Genomic DNA, 21,183 nt, shown 5'->3' on the forward strand with positions numbered 1-21,183 from the left:
TGTACAATTTATAAAAACAGGATTTTTAGCCCGGATGTTTTCCCATTAAGTAAAAAATCTATACTAAATACTAAAACTCTATATTTTACTTTCTTTCAGTCACAAACGGTCTTTTTATGACCTTCATGATTTCAACACAGCGAGATTCTGCTGCAGCAACGAGGGAAATCTGAAACGTGCCGATATTAAATCACACAGAAATGGTTTGGGAGTGACGCATCACGTTTCCCTGACGACCCTCAAACTGCACGTCCAACATGATCACCGTTTATCGACCTATCACGGGTCAGGGTCACGGTGCAACGGCAAAAACTGAACCCCGACACAAAGCCGCCGTCACTTTCACAACAGGAAACCAGCAGAGTTATCACTCATCACCTTATCAGGACGTAAAACATAATAAGAGAATATAAGAAAAAATCTAAAGTTTCTTTCTGAGAATATTCAGTCAAAACATCACGAGGCTCCTTTAAGAGGGAATCACCAGCAGTGTTTCCCCCGCCATGGGATGAGTGCATGTGGTGTGTAGGTGTGTGTTTACTCTGTGTGTGTGTGTGTGTGTGTGTGTGTGTGTGTGTGTGTGTGTGTGTGTGTGTGTGTGTGTGTGTGTGTGTGTGTGTGTGTGGATGAGATCATCAGAGGAACACACGCAGCATGAAACAGAGAGAGAGAGAGAGAGAGAGAGAGAGAGAGAGAGGGGAGGTCTTTTCCTCGGAGTCTGGATCCCCCTCAGGACTGACCTCATCCTCAATCTATCACCAACCTGACACCATCCAGCTCCTCTGTGTGTGTGTGTGTGTGTATGTTTCTCACTTGTGTAGTTCATCACTGAACTATTACAGATTAAAAAAAATAGAATATTTGTTCTCTGCTGTCGAGCCGTTTGCACACATGCACCTCACAGCAGGGGGAGTATCCCTGTCAGAGAGGAGCGGGGGGAGGGCTGGGGGGGGGGGTCTCCTGAGGTAAGACATGACGTAAAAAGAACGACGAGGAAGTGGCGGACGAAGCAAGCCTTTAAGTATTAACTCATCCATTCATACACATTCACACGCCGACGCCGAAGCAGCGGCTCACACCTCAGGAACGTCTGACAGGAAGTTCTACTCGGGCTCAAAACCATCCTGGTTATCTCGTAGTGGGTCCCCCTCCTCGTCGATGAATTCCTGATGATGAGCGCTCAGACTGATGACCGTCCTGTCCATATGTCCTCCGCTGGGCGAGCTTACACTCTCTTTGCATCATCCGTGTCCCCTCTCTGCACGCCGTGTTCATATTAAAAGAGTCCCACAGATAAACCTGCTCTACGTCTCACATGAATGTGGAGGAGAGAGACGAGTCCCCATGCATACCTCCGAGCCGACGGGTCTCTTTAAACGTATTGAGGCGGCGGCGCTCGCCGGGATATTTTGCATATCTTAATTAGTGCTCAGAAAACATGCAAATGAGCCGCTCGGCCTTAATGAAATATCTTTGTGTGTTTTCATGGTGAGTGGCGGCGGCGAGGGGGAGGCCGTCCGTCAGTCTTCGCCTGAATCTCATTAATGAGGTCTATTAAAGACGGATCTTTGTTTACAGACAGTCAGCTGATTGATCCGCTTCAATCCTCCTGCTGATCATGTTCTACACGTCCATAATCCAGTCTGTTCTGTGCACCTCCATCACTGTCTGGTTTGGATCCGCAACCAAACTGGACAGACACAGACTGCAACGGACTGTAAGGACTGCAGAAAAAAATCATTGGTGTCGACCTGCCCCCCCATCCAGGACTTGTACCGGTCCCGTGCCAGGAAACGGGCAGGTAGCATCACTGCAGACTCCTCACACCCCGGACACAAATTTTTCAAACTCCTCCCCTCTGGCAGGCGTTACAGAACACAGAGTGTCAGACCTGTCGCTGTGAAGTAACCCTGGAACACTGTTACTGTGAATGAACTTATACAATGTAACAATTCTCTTAGCAGAATTGACATATATTATTTAATTTAAATTATCATATACGCACACTTTTTAATGTAAATACTGTAAAAACTACCTCATGTTTACTTCAGCATCTTTGCACTACTCACCACTGCACTATTATCTTATATCATCCTATGTAGCCTTGTTCATATTAGTCATTGCTTATTTGTTTATTTTTGTGTTTATTGTTGATATTTAATATTATACCTTTGTACAAAGAGAGCACAGTTTACCAAAGTAAAATTACTTGTGTTTTTTTTAGCAAACCTGGCCAATAAAGCTGATTCTGAAAAACACGCTCTGTTGTTTTAGAAGTCTGAATCTGTGGAGGATTTCTTTTTGCAGGTTCTCACTCACACGCCTTCGTCGCTCCTGGTCATCCCAAACCACTCCACGGGGGGTCCCTCGAGACGTCAACGAAGAGACCGCTCCCCCACCCAGAGTCTCCACCCCTCTGGTTTCCTCACGTCGCACCTACATCGGACACAAGTCCGTCGTCCATCCTCCTCCTTCCATCCCCCTCCCTCCCTCCCCTTACTCGCCCTCCCCTCCCTCAGCACGTGAAACGGCTGAATCAACATTTCCAGCATGGAGACCGCCATGGATGGGACTCCAGCGCCCCCTGCAGGAACAGATGGGTGACGTGCTGTTGACCTCGTGCGACCTTTACACGTGTGAAACAGGAGCAGAAATGAGCAGAAAGGAAACATTTATTCCCACCACACAGAAACGACAGGATTAAACGTTTACCGGGTCATTAGGAGCTAATAATTTTTAATTGACCGGATTATCAAAGGTTTAACCCCCCTCGCCCCCCCCTCCCCTGAGCCGAATGAAAATACCTTCCAATCAGTGCTGTTTCTCTTTACTGAGCAGGTTTAGCGCGACAGAGACACTGGACATAAGAGGACGTAAATGTGTTCAAATCAACATGAGGAGTTTTTACTCTGATGGGGCCGCCATGATTATTAGAAGAGAAGAAGAATCCACGAACACAAATCTCTGCAGCACAGAGGCCGTCAACCAGGCCGTCAAAACGTCCGTTACTTTGATACATTTTTGATCACTCGCCTTCACATTCAAACGACATCGTCTTCATCGCGAGAAGTCGCCTACAGAGTCGCCCATTGTTGTTGTAGTCCACGTACTCACTCGTGTCTCCAGTTCACACGACGACAGAGACGCTGTTTTCAAAAGTTTCAGATTTCAAGCGCTCAGAACGCCGTTGTCGTGTAATCGAACGGCCGTAACACCACAAAGCCGAATCAGTCGTGGTGTAACCAGCGCCTGAGTTTAAAGGATTGTATCGTGACAACCGTACTGCTAAAAGCTAAAGATGGTTGTTTACAGTCGGTCGTGAAGTCTTAACCTGGGAATAAAAAACAGCTGATTTGATCGCCTGCTGCGGTTGGCTGCTGCATGAATGGAATACTTAAAGACTAATAAAAGTAGGAACGTCTCGTTGACGTGACCAGAAGCTCTCCTACATCGCTCCCATTGGTTAAAAACCTGCATCACAAACGTCTCGTCTTCTTAAAGGCTTAATATGCGATTTTTTGATCCAGCAGATGTCGCCCTTGAGCACCAGCATGAAACCAAAACAACTCGCGCTGCATTGCTGTGTTGGCATGCTAATGCTAGCGCTCTTTATTATGCTCGTATCTTCACACTGCATGTAAATTTACCCGAAATGACCGTGATCTAAAAACGCTTAAGTGACATTCAATTAAGCGGTCAGTACAGTATGTTCTTCTTCTTTTCTCTAGTCCCTCAATTAAACAACTTTTATACGCGAGCTGGCCGGCCGTCCCGTCCATGTAAACAAAGTGAAGCTACGGCTAGGAAAGCTCGGAAAGCATCACAGACAGCGGGACTCGGATGTCACACCCATTGTAGACAGTCATGACTCACAGAGTTATTTTCAGAGGATATATTTGATTTCTATTATATTTAAGTGTGAAAAATCGCATATTAAGCCTTTAACGAGTGTTAAATTGTCGGGGACGCGCTCCACAGACTCAGCGTGACATCACACCGGAAGACGAGAGAAACTCTGCATCTGCTTGTTTTTGGACACACTGTACACTGTTACTGAAGCATCAGACGTGACGAGAGACAAACAGCTCACCATGAATTAATGAAATCAGAGAGAGAGAGAGAGAGTGTTTAAAGCTGCACGAATTCGATCCTCGGTCGCTCTGCATGAAGCATGTTTAAGATAAATGGAGATTTGGGAAGAAATGTGGCTGCAGGAGCTGGGAATCGAACCCTCGACCTTCCAGTTGAGAGACGATGACTCGACCACTGAGCCACAGCCGCTCATATGGGTGGTAAGAACAAAAGGTGTCGCACATCTGGATCTAAAAGATCTCGGCTCAGAACTAAATCTAATAAATGTGTAAAATATGACAAACTGTAGAAATGTTCTCGTGCTCTCTTGGCGTCCCGCACAGACGTAACGTGACCATCAGAGCTCCTCTCCGAGCTCAATCCCTTTCTGACTGCACGCCATCACAACGACCGGCGCTGAATAACAAGAACGCCACAGATTTCATTACTGATGTGGACAGCGGTGAATTCCTGCGCGCTTATTGATGCAGGATAACCTCAGACGTCTCAATATGTCGGGATGACCGGCGCTCGGCCGAGCTAATAACAGGACGCCACAAAGAAACCACGAGCTGAATAAAGACGAGGGGAGAGGGGGGGGGGGGGGGGGGGGGGGGGAGTCCTCGTCCCCACCTGCTGAGAAAGTAATAAAAAACAGACACAACAGCTGTGACTGACCTGGAAACACACACACACACACACAGCACACACACACACACAGCACACACACAGCACACACACACACACACACAGCACACACACACAAACACACAAACACACAGACACACAAACACAAATCATCCTCTCCGTCTCATTCAAACAGCACGATTGCAACCGTTATACTCAGGCCTCAATCCAAAGAGAGAGGTTCGAACACAGAAAGGTTTACAGATCGATGCAGAGCTGGCTAAACACTGAAGCTTCAGTGTCCACCACATGGCAACCTGGGTGAGCATGGACTCTAGAGAGGAGGGGGCGGGGGGAGACAGCTCTCTACAATGTTTAGAATTTAGACTGCAGTACCCATTTTAAACACTAGGGCATAGTTACAAATTGCTCACTTAAACTTTGATGGACGGAGCAAAACCGTGGCGCTGATAAAGCACGGCGTGCACAGAGCGCGCGGAAATTGGGAGTAAGACAGTTTAAAAACGGGGATTGGGAGAATAGGTCGACTTTAATGTAAAAGGATTTGAATCTGGGGTTGATTATTTCTGATAATCTATTTTAGAACTACACAAACCTCGTTTACTTTGGCATTAAATAAGATTCACCACGTTTTTTTATTCTGCAGTAAAACCTGCTGAGAGCCCGAGCTCACAATTAGTACGTGGATACTTCCAGTGTGGACTAAAATTAGACTTTTGAGTGAATTAAAAAGATAAACGTGTCAGAACTGTGTCACATCAGATCCTACAAATGGGCAACACAAGATCAATAACAGAAGGAGGTTCATTATTTCAACAGTGGAACATTTCTGCAGAGTGTCAGACAGCATGCAGGGTACAGACGGCACCAAGATCTCATATCTGACTTAATCTAAAAACACACATCCTGTCGAGAAGAATCACATTCAACCCCTGAATCTATTGGTTTATGCTTGGTACGTATTTGGGCTTTAGACTTGGATGCTTTCAGATGTGTTCAGACCTTTTTAAACACAGGATTTAATCTGCAGGCGCTCAGGACAAACTGTACCACAGGTGCCAGATTATCATGGAAACCCCGTCAGCTGTCAACATCTCTCGCTGCCAACGTCACCGGCATAAATTCCCCCATGTTCTACGATTTTTTAGCGATTAGAGCGGCTGTGTCAGGGTTCAAACTCCAGCTCGGGTTTGCTAATGAGCAAACAAACAGCCTCTAATAGGGCTGTGAATGCGTAAACAGACTAATGCGGCTGGTTGAAGTCCGCCTGGTGCAACGTGGTGCTGTTACCAACCAATTACAGGACAAGCATGGCAGAGCTGGGGGCTGTGTGAGGACGAGGAGTGGGGGGGGAGGGGGGGCTCATCACTGCACATGCTCAGTGAGGCTCTGGAGAAGGGGGTGTGGTGCTGTGACATGCAGAGAGGAGGAGGGAGGGAGGGGTGGGTGGGTGGGGTGGTGAGGCAGGGCGAGGGGGTGTGTTTGACTCCATTCCTCTTCCTCCGTCCTCTCCGGGGGATCACACGTTGTTTGTACTGTATTTTTGCACCACATGACTTGCAGATTTTTTTTTTTTCCTTTTAAACATTTTTCTCCGTCCCCCCTCACCCCCCCCCCCCCCTCCCCTTTCTCGGCTGTGTGAGGAGAGCCAGGCAGGAAAGGCAAAACAGCTGTGGCAGTGCCGAGCAGCGCCACATTAACGGGGGAATTATGCAAGCAGGAAATTCAAATCAGATGCAGATGAGCGGAGGAGTCTGGCTCTGACCGAACACCTCTCCTCAGAGCAGGAAAAAGAACCCCGAGCGGAGCCTCCGGACTGCAGCCCGGCCCGCCCCACAAGCCCCCCCCCCATCCAAGTCCGGAGCCTCCTGATCCAACAGTTTGTTTCTTCGCCATGACATTAGTCAAATAAATAACATGATTAATGAATCTACTGTAAACGCCGCTGCCTGTGACACAACGCCTCCTGGCACGCCGAGAAGCGGGAGCGTTTGGCTGCTTGAACGCAGAATGTGTAAAACATTCACACCATTTAATCAGCAGTGTTTAAATCTGCAGGAATTCAGACAATGAGAGAGAAAAAGAGTCGTGAGCATCGCTTTGTGAGGAGGGCTGCAGAAGACAAAGTGACACACCAGCTTTAATCTGAACTCGACCACGATGTGTGCGTGCAGGTTCCTGTCATGTTTACGACCTGTGTCAACAGCCAAGTGGCAGATCTTAACATGACTTCTTTCTTTTTCCGTCATCAGATTCAGAAAGTTGAACTCAAAACGGATAAAGAATCAATCTAGAGCCGAGTTTCCGAACCGAAGGAGGTCAAATGAACTCATGTAAACTCAAAACAATGAAACTCAGTTGAAATGATTTTTGACTGGTGAATAAATCGAGAAATATCGCCGCACATCTGGGATCAAATTAGTCGATGGTCACTGGATATTCTAATATCATCCGGTTTATTGGCCGGCTGGTTAATCGGTCGGGCTCTACGTACGAGCAGCATGTGAAGGAGGCCTTCATCACCATCATTAGACAAAATGAGCAAACCGGAGTCAAACTTTGGACTCAGAGATGATCATTTATTGTCTATAAAATCTAATGAATTATAAATCACTGTCTGCCTCCTGCATTCATAAAACTAAAGTTTAGCTCATTGACGCTCTGGATGATGTTTTCTTACTTCTGAAGCACTACAAATAAAATCTATTATTATAAAACACAACAGAGGAGGTGTTGGGATGACGTTGAACAGGAGAGCAGTGATTCTTCTCTCCTGAATGAGTTTCACCACAAACATTAAAGAGCGTCTGACTTCCACCCAGCCTTTAAAACGACCTCTCAAATATAGAGGTCATGTTGTCGAGCGACTTCTCTCTGATGGCCCGTCTCTAATTTATGAATCAGCTGGAATACAAACCGTCCTCTAACCACTCTGCAGACGCAATAACACGAGTGACAACAAGACGTCTCTGTGAGTCCTCTGACCTCCTGTCTCCTTCATGACCTCCTCTCTCCTTAAAGACGTCCTCTCTCCTTCATGACCTCCTCTCTCCTTAAAGACCTCCTCTTTCCTTCATGACTTCCTCTCTCCTTCATGCCCTCCTCTGTCCTTAAAGACCCCCTCTCTCCTTAAAGACCTCCTCTCTCCTTAATGACCTCCTCTCTCCTTCATGACTTCCTCTCTCCTTCATGACTTCTTCTCTCCTTCATGACTTCCTCTCTCCTTCATGACTTCCTCTCTCCTTCATGACTTCCTCTCTCCTTCATGCCCTCCTCTCTCCTTAAAGACCTCCTCTTTCCTTCATGACTTCCTCTCTCCTTCATGCCCTCCTCTCTCCTTAAAGACCTCCTCTTTCCTTCATGACTTCCTCTCTCCTTCATGCCCTCCTCTCTCCTTAAAGACCTCCTCTTTCCTTCATGACCTCTCTCCTTCATGCCCTCCTCTGTCCTTAAAGACCTCCTCTCTCCTTCATGACTTACTCTCTCCTTCATGACCTCCTCTCTCCTTCATGACTTCCTCTCTCCTTAAAGACCTCCTCTTTCCTTCATGACCTCCTCTCTCCTTAAAGACCTCCTCTTTCCTTCATGCCCTCCTCTGTCCTTAAAGACCTCCTCTCTCCTTCATGACTTCCTCTCTCCTGAAAGACCTCCTCTTTCCTTCATGACCTCCTCTCTCCTTCATGCCCTCCTCTCTCCTTAAAGACCTCCTCTTTCCTTCATGCCCTCCTCTCTCCTTCATGCCCTCCTCTCTCCTTAAAGACCTCCTCTCTCCTTAATGACCTCCTCTCTCCTTAAAGACCTCCTCTCTCCTTAATGACCTCCTCTCTCCTTAAAGACCTCCTCTTTCCTTCATGACTTCCTCTCTCCTTCATGCCCTCCTCTCTCCTTAAAGACCTCCTCTCTCCTTCATGACCTCCTCTGTCCTTAAAGACCTCCTCTCTCCTTAATGACCCCCTCTCTCTTTAAAGACCTCCTCTCTCCTTAATGACCCCCTCTCTCTTTAAAGACCTCCTCTCTCCTTAATGACCCCCTCTCTCTTTAAAGGGATACTTCACCCATTTGCATTAGGCTGTGTATCTTTAGAAACCTGGTAGTATTTTAGAATGGTCATGCATCCCGCCCTCGTTTTCCACTGTGTGTGTCCAAAGCACATGAAAATCGTCATTTTGCGTCATCGGAGGCTCCTTTGGTTAGCGGGCGTGAAACTACATAGCTAGTTCCTCATGTTTTCAACACGCCCATAACTCCTCACTAGAATTTGTGTGTGAAATTAATTTCGCCTCAGTCTGGTAGTAGCTAGCTTGGTAGGCGGTGCTCTCTAGATCAATGGGAGTGGCCTGCGGTGCATTCTGGGAATTGTTGTCTTTAATCCTCATGAGCCAAAAAGACACTTTCTGTCTTTTCTCGGTCAAGAAGGCACCAGCTTCAAAATTCTCATTTCTACTACATATATGACCCAATGTCAATACAGATTCATGTTTCAACAGGTGAAGTATCCCTTTAATGACCTCATCTCTTCGTGTTGACCTCTGAACTCCTCTCTCTGTGTTGCCTTGTAACGTTGCTGCTTTTGATACTTCAGCTTGTTCTGAGAGACCTAAACGCAGCTGACGTCCCCGATGACCCGGCCTGAATTATCTTTATTATCCTCGGTTGTACGATGAAGAGCAGTCTAAGAATAGCCGGGTACAAACTTAGCCTTTAGCCACAGATTTAGCCTCAATTCACAGAACAAGCAGCATCACAATAACCCTACTTCCTGCCTCATATACTTTAACATCACGCGTTTTATGAGGGATGATAATGCTGCAGTAATGGAGTGTGTGTGTGTGTGTGTGTGTGTGTGTGAGTGGTAGCTTCAGTAATGTTGCACAGAAGTTACAAATGTGAATCTACAACCTGAGAACCGTCGTCATGATACCAGATTTTTAAACTTCAGAATGATTCCAGTAAAAATCAAACGACCCCCCCCCCCCCCCCCCCCCCACACTCATTGATAAGCACAGAAAGAAAAACAGCAGACAACCTTCTGCACACTTTCTAAGTTGCACTTGAACATGTTTTTGTGCGATCTAGACCGTGTGCAGGAGTTAGTCTGCACGTTCTGGTGGATTCATTCCACTCCTGATTCGTGTTAATTTTTCATCGCTTCGTTACTTCTCGATATCATGGATCCTAAAACTACAGAGACTATATTGTTTTAAAACTTGTGGTATTGAAAGTGTTTAAGTATCGACCATTTAACAACTTTAGTACCGAGCTACAGAATAATCATCCTGCAGAGACGTGGGCTGAAGACGGTGATGTCGGTCGACACACACACACACACACACACACACACACACACACACACACACACACACACACAGACACACACACACACAGACACACACACACACAGACACACACACACACACACACACACACACACACACACACACACACACACAAGCATGACAGCGCTCCGGTAGGCCCGAAGAGCAGCGGGGAGTGAAGATTGAAAAGCAGCCAATAAGGAGGGAAAATTTGTGGTCAGCCTACTGAATGGAGCCAACCAGAATGTGGCTCAGGCTCGAAGGAGGCGTGGCCTGTGAGTTCTGCCTTCCCTGTTTTGTGCTTTTGGCTCAGACTGGGAGCTACATTCCTGCCGTTCCCCCTGCTCCATTCCTCGGCTGCTGGCTGAGTTCAAGAGGTGAAGCAGGGAACTGTGGGAAACTTAGAAGGAGCGAGGGGTGGAGGGGTAACCAAGGGGGGGGGGGGGACCAAGGAGGAGAGGATGCAGGGAGGGGGGCAACCAAGGAGGCGAGGGTGGAGCGGGGGGATCATTTATCCCTCCTTTACGTGTTAAAATAGAAACGTAGATTTTAGCAATATATCCATCATTACCCATATTCTCCCACCCGTACTTTACGTTTGTTTAGACGTTAAAAAATGCATCCACTAGAGGGCGCCGTCTGCCACAGACCTCCACTTCTTCATCGCTGCCATCCAACTGACTTTCAATTCCCGTCCAATCTCCGCCCAGCTCCTCTGATCCGTGGAGAGCTAACCAACTTGCCAATCAAAGCTCAAACAGTTCCAAAGTGTTCTTCTTTGTTGTGTTCGGCTGGTCTGGTTTGCATACACTGCCCACACCATTTCCGGTGGTATTGCAATCCTTGGTCTCCATGACAACGAGCAGAAATATGGAGGAAATTAACCCAGAGTAATTTTATCCATCAAATGCGATCTCTGGTGGACTGAGTTACTGACACTCTGCTTCTCAGTTATAATTACGACTTTTACATCCATGTAGAAACATCCGGCTCATGTTCTGCTCTATTCAGGACTCCACTTGTCTATTTGACTAATCATTAAATTAATTACTTAATAGCCTTCATTATGAAGATAAACAAAAAGTAGTTCAAGACATTAAAGGTCTTTTTCTTCTATCTAAAATAAGATTACGTGTTTGGGCATTTGTGTTCATTTGTGCTGTTCTGATGCCACTATTTGGATAGGCGTAATAGTGTGCCTGGTTGTGCACATAATTAAACGTTTTAACCACTTCCAAGGACAATGGGGGTCCCCAGTTGATAGCAACGTTACTTTTGGGGTCGCGAGCTGAAAAGTTTGGGAATTCCTTGACTAGCTGACGATGAAACATTCACAGAAATGTGGACTGATTGATTTATCGATAAATGGATAATTAGTGGATGAAATGTATTATTGGATGATAGGTGGGTGATGGATGGTTGGTCGGATGCTTAATAACATGGATAAATGGATGGATGGAAAAGTTTGATTTGGATTTATTGATAGACAGATAGTTGGATGATGGATGGATAGAAGGATGAAACTGTTCAATGGATGGATGGAGTTCTTAATTATTGGGAAAAAGGTTGAAAACATTAATTGGAAAATCTTTCTTTCCATCATAAAGTTTGAACATGGATTTATGACCTTTTGAAACGAGGGTCACTGTAACGTTTTCTTCAATGTAAACCTGATAGATTATCGATATCTACTTTTACGTTTAGTTCGGGGGATCTGAGACTTCCTGTCCTTCAGCACAGTGTACATGAAACAAATCATAGTGTCTCTTCAAGCAGCTTTACAAAGTTAAAAGGTTCAGATTAAAGCACGGCTGGCGTCTTGTTGAGTGAACCGGGGGAGAAACAGAGAAGTAATAGGAAACGAGAGAAGAGGAGCGTTTCTTTTTATTTTTACTGCAGGATGAAGGAGAGAGTAGAAACTGGAGAAGGGAGGATGATTGAGGAGGAAGAGGACGAGGACAGGAGGTACTTCTCCAACAGATGAGTTTTCAGATGAGAGCGACTGTTCTGTTCGGACTCGAGTGGGAAGGTCATTTCAGTCCCGAGGAGCCGTGAGGAAGAAGAGGCGAGGAGGAGGACCGGGCTGAACTGATGAAGGAAAGTCAGGTTTTATCGCCGCTCACGCAGATAGAGAGAAGTCAGACCTGATCAATCGCCTGTAGAGCCAATATAAACTGCATGATAAAGTGACCTTACTATATGATCAAACATTAAGGAAACATGTTATGTTGAAGTGCTGGTTTCTCTGACAACAATGCAGCAGCCAGTATGTCCTCCTTCTAACTTTAGATTCTGGTCCTGAATGCTCTGGATTTGTTTGGACCAGAGAAGGTAGGCGGTTTTAAGGCACCTCCACACGGACGTTTGCTCGGTTTGCCAGATATGAGAGCAGTTATCAGGTCAACAGGTGTTGCAGGGTTGGAAGCGGGCAAGAGAACTGGTTCAGATAGAAGTGATTGTACCCGACCTAAAAAGCCTCTGCATGTTTCTAATAAGCTCCACGAGCAGAAACGTGCTCAAACTAGGATCAGTATTGGAGATACTTTTGAAAAATGGAGAGAGGTTAGAACACAGAAAGGTTAACAGACTGATGCAGAGCTGGATAAACACTGAAGCTTCAGTGTCCACCACATGACAACCTGTGTGAGCATCGACTCAAGAGAGGACGGGGCGGGGGGAGACAGCTCTCTACAATGTTTAGAATCTGGACTGCAGTACCCATTTTAAACAATAGGTGTCAGAGTTACATATCGCTCCTTTAATGTTTCTGGGTCAAAAAAACAACTCGTACCTGGTTATATATTTGTACTCCTCATAAGTTGACGGGTTCTTGGTAAACCATAAACATTGGCAATGCTCCCTCACCTCTCCTGACTTTGACTTTTAATTATTTATTTGAATGTCATCAGTTAAGATGTTTGCCTCTTAACCACCAGCAGTAATGTAAACATGGGCGGACAAACAGGCTTCATTGAGTTGCTGCTGTTAGGAAACAGTTAGGTTCTTCTTCTTCATCCTTATCTGTCTGTTTTGTTAATTACTTTGGACTGGTTTTCATGCGGAGAATAGAGAATGGGTTTAAGCTGTGTTTACTGGATTGTCCGATAGTCTTGAACGCACCATTCCTGAGGTGCGCTCAGAGCGGTGCTCTGTCGCTTTAAATGACGTAATAAGACAGGTGAAGTGGCAGCTGATGGAGGACCCGTATGGACGCCTAATTGGAAGCTGTCGACCTGACAGATGACCCACTCCCATGGACTTGTTTTAGAAACCAGCCGTGTCTTATGGGATCCAACTACCACAAACAAAACTGAACTCAAAGACAAAGCTTGGGCTCGTCGCTCTAAAAGTCGTCCTGTGCGATCAGGCCGCCGGTGCCCCGCGTATAGGTGAGCTGACTAACCTAAAGTAGTCTTTCGAGTATGGTAGCATTTTTGGGCGTGTTATTTTGGACAGGTATCGTTTAGTAAACCTTGCCAAAATGATGATTGAGAGCTGATTGTTTCTCTTACAACGCTTTAAAGGCCCTGGAATCCCAAATCCACAAAAAGCTTCTGATTATTTTATGTATGATCTGATCATATCAACTCTCTAAAAGTGTAAGAAGTTACCTTCCAAACGTTTTGTTGAGCTGTGCCGGAGTCGTGCAAAGGCACTACCGCATGCTGCGCTCTAGCCCCAATGCCGGAGAGCTCCAGGCGTCGTCTAACCCCCAGAGCGGTGTCCTGCCTCCCTCTGCCTGCTGAGCGCCAACAGTTCAGCTAGAGTCGCCCCGCCCACCTCCGCTGTTCACTCGTCTTGAGTTTAAGTTTCTTTTCCAACAAACCAACACTACACAAAGCTGATTTTCCAAACAGTTTATGAGCGTTTGTAGAAGCTTAATGACACGTTAAGTTTTGATGTCACAGATTTTTAGTTTGGAGTCAGGTGTCTAGGGGATTTAACATTAAAGTTTTAACATCAGTAATATTCACAGAAGCTTCAGTCGAGCTGAACTCACCAAAGCTTCCTTTACCCTGACATTTAGTAAAATGCTCCTTCTTGTATCCAAGGCTAAACAGCAGCATTAAAGTCTAACTGAAGGATTACTCCGTAATTTGGTTTTTGGTGCAGATTAGTGTCTCTGCTGAGCAGGAAGTGATGTAATCAGCAGCCAAACCGGCTCAGTTTGGTCACATCTGGTGGATCTCTCTGCCTCTCTGGTGAATCTGTCATTTTGGCAAGAAACCAACCACTCAGATGTCCGTATGTCCTTGGAAAAAAAAGATTGACATCAAATTAATTTGGCTATTAAAAGAGCAAGGAGTGGCTGCTGAATTTGGGAAACCATCTGCTGCTGGTGGAGGCACACAGCCGTTTATTTCCTGAGCTGGTGATGATGAGTCAGGCAGAGAAATGGCAGGATGGCGCAAGTCCTTCACCGCCGCCTCCACCTAAAATAGTTCCTGTGGTTTACGCCTTGTCTACACTTCACCAAAACGTGGAGTTTTCTACCACATGAAAAAGTCAACTGGGGAACTAACGAGCACGAGGTCGACTGCTCTGTGCGTCAACGTTCATACCTTTGTGTGTCTGACAACCACACGCCATGAACAGATGGGAACAAAGGGTGTTAAAGACAGAAAACAATTCATTAACATTCCGGTTAAGGTTTTTTCCAGGTTTACATTTTATTTTCTTCATCTCACGTTCAGGCCGGATACAGGCAGCGTCTAATGAAGCGGAAATGCTGCAAAGAAAAGCAAAGATGTCTGCAAGATTGTTCCAGCTCGTTGAAACTAAACTTTCCCTGTTTCATCTCCGCTGTGTACACTTTGAATTAAGCCAAAATACCACTTATAAATATTTAAAACAGACTTCAAAAGAAAGCAGCGAAAAAAAACGGCTTTATGGGAAATTAAGAGTAAGGAGTCTTTTGAGATTAAAGCAACAGAAAATGAAAAAACCTGTTTGCTGTTATTCGGAAGAGATTTCCCATCCTTTGTTTTTGTCCTGCTCTGAAATAAAGAAAAGTGGAGCGTCATTGCTCTTCATCCAGACGCACGCCCCTCAAACACACAAGGCGAGGTGCTCAAACTCGCTGTGAAATATTAATGTGGATGTTAGGTAGCACGCGGCGGGGGGCTCGATTCTGCACACACACCCAGAGTCTGTCTGTTCACATTTCTGTAAGAGCGGCGCTGCAGACACAGAAAGAGGTCACTATGACAAATACGGGCAGTACACTGACCTGCATGCAGCGGCACTCTGCAGGGCAGGAGCAGCAGAGAGAGAGAGTGGAGCGCCCTGCTGCTTTCAGACACACAGGCCGAGCCGCCGGCTTCCTTCGGCTAATAATTACTTCACATCAACTCCATTCAAAGTCGCACCAAAGTGTTTCTCATTCCAAATAAGTGAGAGTGAGACGCAGACGCTTGTTTAATGTAACCAACCAGAGCTGCGGCCGCATGCCTTCACACAACATTAAATACTGAATCCGTTTTCTTTTTAAGGACACGTCTGGTGTGAAAATAAATAATAACCACGGCTCTGCGATCTGAAACAACAACATAAACACAGCGAGTTCATTCAGACAGAGAGGGAATCAAAGACTGTTAACACACTCAGGGGGCGGAGTCAATCACAACACAACATGGCCTCCTGTTTGTGGATAACACCTGTTTACATTTAAAATCACATACAAAACCTTATTTGTTATTATCGCGACAAAAACGATATGATAAACAAAGAATGGCGATTATAACTCGGGATGTTCCCTGTCTACTAACGCCCTAGAGCTAGTGTTGTAATGAAGACCACACTGATCAAGACCAAGACACACCCGAGACCAGAGTACCCCGAGACCAGGACCAGACCAAGACCGAGTCATTTAGGGATCGGGTTTGACATTAGTTTGTGATCCCTAACCACTTCCTGTTTCTGTCCTGACCTTCCATCTACCAGCAGGGCCTTACTATATTTCAAAATAAAAGCACACAGCAAGCAAAGTACTCTCAGCTTAAGACAGTAAAAACATTCAAAATAAAAGCTGAAATATTTTATTTTGAAATGCCAAATAATGGAATTTCAAACATGCAATTAAAAATGTGATTATTGGTGATTAACTATTGTAATCGTTTGACAGCCCTTCTTACATAAAGCTCCAGGTGCTGTCCGAGGCGCTCCATGTTTTCATCCAGTCCGTATCGAGTCTCCTACCGGCTCTGGGATTCACTCTGATCTTCTGTTGACGGACTGAGTCCTCATCAGGGATCCTGACGCTCAAATTAAGTTCTTCAAGACTGATCGGGTAACGTGATTGATTGAGGAACTGCAGCATCAGTTTTCATCCCAACAATATTATTTTAAACTTCTCGACTACTTCCCCTCCAAAAAAGGCTGGGGGGGGGAGGGGGTGGGGGGGTTTGGTAAGCAGAGAAACGGCTGAAACAGATTCTTTCATTAGAGATGAATGAGCCTCCGTCAGGGAGTATCACATTCAGCACGTTAGGAGTAATGGTGGCACTGAGGTTTTGTTCAGAGTGAAGGGACAGTGTGAGTAATGTCTGCCCTCATCATGCCCTCTTTTAGTTACAGCTGGAAGAGCCAGGGGGGACACTGGGGGATACAATGAACTAATCCTAACCCTGATAATCAGGTTTGAGAAGAGCTCACTGATGTCCTCCAGATATTCAAATTAAAGGAATCAGTGTTTCATGAACTAATGCAGATTTCCATCAGATCTCTCTCTCTCTCTCTCTCTCCCTCGCCCCTTACACACACAAGCTATCGGACTTGCTATAACACCTGTTACAGTCCGATAGGTTCTAAAAGTTCCCCTAAATAAATGACCGATCACTCACATTTTAACCCAGAGCTGCTGCAAGTGAAGAGAGAGAGAGAGCGCTGTGGTGGTCCATTCAAATTCACAGGTTGTCTACACCTACACGTTTCTCAAGTCCTTTGAGCGTCTCAAAGATGAAAACATTTGTTTAGCGGTCACAGAGAGCAGAAGAGGAGACAGTAGCCCTACTCACTCCGCTGTTTCAAGGTACCATATTGACGTTTCCCTCTCAATATTTTGTCACAGAGGCATGATGGGGGGTGATCGTGATGATCGCGTTATGTCATAATGACGGAGGAGCTTCGTTTCGGCTTTGTGCGGAATTGCAATGTGAAAAAGGCTACGGTCTAAATTGCACAAATAACCCTAACCCTAACAAATTATTTGGGGAATTTAAGAGTGTGCAGGAGATCAAAAAACAACCAATGACCCAATATTTAGTGCCCAGGACTTCTTTTTTTTGCCATGGTATCGAAACAGATATCTGTAGTGTCTGATTTTTACTTGTATTGTCTAAAAGTTTAAAATCCTGGTATCATGACAACCCTTATTCACACGTGCCTTACAGGAGGAGATTATCAGTCAGACTCAATCTCACAACTCCAAAAACTCAGTTTGGTTTGGACGAGGGGGGTCGCCTGGAAAGTATTCAGGAGGAAGAGAAATCTTCATATGAGGTTGTTTCTTAACACAATCAACTACATAATACAGACAACTGAGACGAGCAGTAAAGAGTATAAAGCAGAGACACTCCGCTCAAGGTGAACAAAGTCATCACCTGTCCACTCCGCTCACTGTAAACACCCCGAGGTCACCCAGACTTTTTACAGTGGGCTATAAAGTCTGCTGTGTCTGCTTCATCGTCTGTATAAAACATGGACGTAGCCTTAGTGACTTGAACCATTAGTAACTAAAGAGAAGTACTGAGGCCCATCGATGGAGGTCGCCATATTGGAAATCATGACTCCATCTAACCTGCAGCTCATCTAGAAGCAGACAGAGAGGTGGAGATGAGTGAACATCTCGCCCATCGACAAGCGAGCGCTGCAAGCAACACGAACAAAGACGACAGCTTCAAGATTTAGCTAAAGTGAAGCTTAGCCTCCTCACTAACAGCTACAACACGCCCTCCTGTCAGACAATCCAGCCCCTGTCCAATAAAGAAATGAGCTGTAGAGAATGGGTGTTTTAATATGGGACCAAATGGGGATAGACTCACTTTAGGAGAAACTGTTGTTTTGTTTTTTTTAACATCTACATTTGCTTCATTTTGCAACGCCAGAGGTTGCAGCTTGCTCACAAACACATCTCCATTAACATCACACACCTGCCCCATCCTGTTGACTCCTCGAACACACAGACGTCACTCGGCTGTTAGCGCCAAAGGTTGGATCAACATGGTGCCTAAGTTCTGTGTTTGTACCTTTAATACAGATGTACCAGGTAGAATTATTTCATCCTTTCTAGGCTTCAAAAGACTGTGAAAGTACAAAACAGAAACCTTTCTTGGTTTCTTGTGTTTTTTGTGTCTCTTCTTCGGCCGCTTGCCAAGGAACTATTTCCTCCTATTTACACTCGGTGTGTGTGAGAGAACAAGCTGAGAGCTCCAGAATCATGAATGCTACATTTGGAGAGAAGCAGGGCAGCAGGATGAGGCTAATTCAATCCGCTTGGAATAATACAGGGAAATAAGAAGTAAGTATGATTCATTTCAGAAACATCAGAGTGTTTATTCTCATTCTGGTCGGATGTGACGAACCAGAAGTCCCTCAAACAAATCTTCCTCAGAGCGTCTTGGATTTGGATTAATTCTGCACCATCTCTTTATTTACCTGCTTTCTTTCTATCATTTCTTTCACACTGGTTTCCCTTTTTATAAACATATCTGAACCTGACGTCTGTCTGTTCTTATTTTATTCTTCGAGGGAAATTACATTTGTTAAACCTTTTATGACCGCTGATGTTTCAGTACAGACTGTTATAAATAATTGAATCTAAAGCGGGCTGAGTAATAAAGGAACTATAATGTTATTACAGTAATCGATTGAGCACATTATCCACTCAAAGAAAGAATGTGCGACATGTTCCACCTCAATATATCAGTATTCCAGTCTATCCTGTGTAAATGTGTCTCTGAGTCATGACTGTCTACAAGGAGTGAGAACAGGGTCCGAAATTAACACCCGCCAAGCGCCAAATGTGGGTAGATTTTCCGTTTGGCGAGTAATTTTCTGAGGGCTATCCGCCACAAGGCGGGTAAATGTTTTATCAAAAAGTCATTAAAAAATAAACTGAGTATTAAGCGCGTTTGACGTAGCCTAGCTGCAGCTACTTTTCCCTGCTCCTCTCTCTGCTGTCATCGCAGGGCACGCTGAGACAGACCAACATACATTGCACCACAAACACACAATCACACACACACCGGAGCGCGAGCTACCACGCACACCTGTTTACTTTTAGTGCTACAGCACACAGTTGATCTGTGATCCGTACGGACCGAGTCGGGAATACACGTGATCCGGTCAAACGGTCAGTTCAACTTTTCTCTGTTCACTCTCACCGTGTCTGCAGCTAACTAAACGACAGCAACGTCATAAATCCTTGCAGATTCTGTATAACAGATTTAGACATAACGTGAGGCTGCATCATTTCCGGTGTCATCGTCTCACGTTTAGCAGCTTTACCGGGAGCAGAAAGTCAACACAAGTTATGTCTCCGGTTTGCAAATAAATAGATAAATATATCCATCTTAGGTTTTCTCCAAAAAGTTTATAACCTTACAAACCGATAACTAGCATCTATACATATAGCTATTTATCTACGGCCTATAGATGTCATGGTAACAGTTGAATACTCATACTAAACATCGGACTGCAGACATCCAGGTTTTATCAAAATCTGGTAATATTACTGTACCTTTTGAGTCGACATGGTTCTTTATCTTCTCACGGCGTCTATACCGGCTTCCTCACCCTCTGCTTGTAAACAAATGCACGTTGTTTCAGATGGGAAGTGTAACCGTTTTACGACAGTGCAGATGCAGTCAAAGACCTGCTGTTGGCACCAAAGCGCACCAAAACTGAAAAGTTACATATTGGGGCTTTAAGCAAAATGCAAATAAATCGAAATAAAACCTCACAGACTGATGAATACACAACACATGTAAAAGTCTGTAAAACATCTGCTGGAATATCATCTTAAAATATTCCTAAAATATCTTAAATTACACAAAATTATTAAATCTATTGGCTGGAGATCAGGCTGCGTCTGAAGGGCACCAGTCTTTTTTTAAACTTGATGTACTCAAATTAAAACGAAATTCTTTATAATCAGAATCATGAATAGATTTAAAAAATGAATCATTCTCAGGCCTAGATATGCGGTTATGTAACGGAGGCTAATCTGAAGTAATGAGCTCAGAAACTTAACGTTATATAATGTTGAATCATGACACAGCAAGAACTGCAGGAATACAAAAGACAAACATTTTCATTATTTATAAATGTGGTGCTTAAATTTTCATGAACGGGGTGAAAAGATGACGTCTTATAAACCGGTTGACTTGTGACTTAGAAAGACTAAAAGGAAAACTCAGTCATGTCCTTTTTCAGGACGATAAATGTGCAGGTTGAGATGAAACTACATTTTAAGATCAAGGTTTATGTTTGCATGACAAATGTTATGAACAGATGAACAGATTCATGAGGGCTAAAAAGCAACTGAAATGGGATTTGTATAATCCTTAAACATTTCTTGAGCCTTGTTCAATCCTGCACAAAACTCCTGAAAAACTCCTGACGTTTTCAGGATGAGCTGATGTGAGAACACAGCAAGATAGTGGTGGGCGATATAACGATCTAGGATCGTGAAGGATTTTAATGTGCTGACGATCTGCCAAAGCAGGGAGATTGTAGAACCGGGTTAATGTGTTTATTCTATCATGCTGCAGATCATGCTCTGACACAGACGCATCTCCCTCCCTCCTTTTTTGCTCCGCAGTGGTGAAAACGAAAACTGAACTTAAAAGTAAAGTCCGCAAAAACAACTCCATCCCGGTTTTATGCAACTGTTCTGATATTTTTCCAAACTGACACGCCGTGAGCAACAGTTAACTTATCTGCGCAGTTTGCACAGTTAAGTTTACATCTCGGATAGCGACACAAAAAAACGTTTAACGAGCCGGAGAGACGTTAACAGTCTGCTGAGAGTCAGACAGAGCGGAGCTCAGACAGACACTGATGGGAGATATAACCCCGGTGTTTAAAATGTTGCTGTCTGTGTTTTCTGCTCTCTCTCAGTTTTTAAAAGTTACTATCAAACTTCTCC

At 44.9% G+C, this 21,183-nt stretch overlaps 2 protein-coding genes across 3 annotated transcripts in view; both read right to left on the minus strand.

Moving 5' to 3' along the window:
• The window catches only part of LOC132990790 (uncharacterized), a 527,599-nt gene extending 514,936 nt beyond the window's left edge, over positions 1-12,663 (minus strand). For both annotated transcript variants that reach the window (XR_009676111.1, XR_009676110.1), the window contains exon 1: positions 12,578-12,663. The gene's annotated coding sequence lies outside the window, so the exon portion shown is untranslated. The remainder of the gene's footprint in view (positions 1-12,577) is intronic.
• Positions 1-21,183, minus strand: part of LOC132990791 (zinc fingers and homeoboxes protein 2-like) — a 112,851-nt gene that overhangs the window by 82,275 nt on the left and 9,393 nt on the right. The gene's annotated exons all lie outside the window — the stretch shown is intronic.

Source organism: Labrus mixtus, chromosome 16 (assembly GCF_963584025.1).
Source record: "Labrus mixtus chromosome 16, fLabMix1.1, whole genome shotgun sequence".
Lineage (NCBI taxonomy): Eukaryota > Metazoa > Chordata > Actinopteri > Labriformes > Labridae > Labrus > Labrus mixtus.